The sequence below is a fragment of the Danio aesculapii genome, chromosome 17, assembly GCF_903798145.1.
Source record: "Danio aesculapii chromosome 17, fDanAes4.1, whole genome shotgun sequence".
NCBI lineage: Eukaryota > Metazoa > Chordata > Actinopteri > Cypriniformes > Danionidae > Danio > Danio aesculapii.
The window spans coordinates 35,975,371-35,976,457 of NC_079451.1; positions in this window are offsets into that span (position 1 = coordinate 35,975,371).

A 1,087-nucleotide genomic window follows, 5' to 3' on the forward strand; every position below is an offset into this window, starting at 1 on the left:
ATATGATTTGCATATTTTCATTTGTGTTTTGAATTTACAAATTGCATTTGTGCTTATACAAAATTGTGTTTTGAACTTATGAATAGAATTTGCATATTTATTAATTGTGTTTGAATTTACGAAAAGAATTTGTGCATTTAAAAATTGTGTTTTAAACTTACAAATTGATTTTGTGTATTTACAGTTTGTGTTTTGAATTTACAAATAGAATTTGCATATTTATGAATTGTGTTCTGATTTTACGAATTAGATTTTTGTATTAACAAATTGTGCTTTAAGCTTATGAATAGGATTTGCGTATTTATTTTGAATCATTGAGTTTTGAACTTACGAAAAGGATTTGTTTATTTACAAATTGTGTTTTAAATTTACGAATATGATCTGTGTATTTACGAATTGTGCTTTGAACTTATGAATTTAATTTGCGTATTTATAAATTGTGTTTTGAATCTAAGAATTGCATTTGTGTATTTACAAATTGAATTTTGTAAATGTGAATTGTGTATGCATTTTATTGTGTAAATGTATTATTTTTGCACTATATTCGACAGTGCTCGAATATTCTCAAAACTGAACTCAAAGCCTTCACGTCCAACAGCTTGTCAGCTGATATGACAAGTAGAGTATGCTGCAAACAAAATGTTTGCAAACCGCATGAATTATATTACATTTCATCTGATAACACCAGCGCCAGACAGAAATTCCAAATGAGTTTATAATTGCACGATAAGGCTCATTTAGCATTAGATGAATGATACGTAATATTAAACCTGACCATTACTTCACTGAAGGTGTGGCTGCATACTTTATGACTGCCAAAACCACAACAAACTCTCGCAAACAGACCTCGGTTTATCAGACCCCGCATAAAAACAAAATCCCAGGAATGTGAGGATTAAAAAAAAAAAAACTAGTTTAACATCAGAGTTTAACAACAGAATAATGCTGTAAATGTTATATAAACTATTAAAAGTCTCTTTTACGTGATGGCAGCAGTAAAACTCACACATGCAATGATCTCAGCGGTGCGCTATAGCTGGCTAAGTCCTCATCCGTTTTAGTCATTCAGTGAGTCAAGGTGGATTGT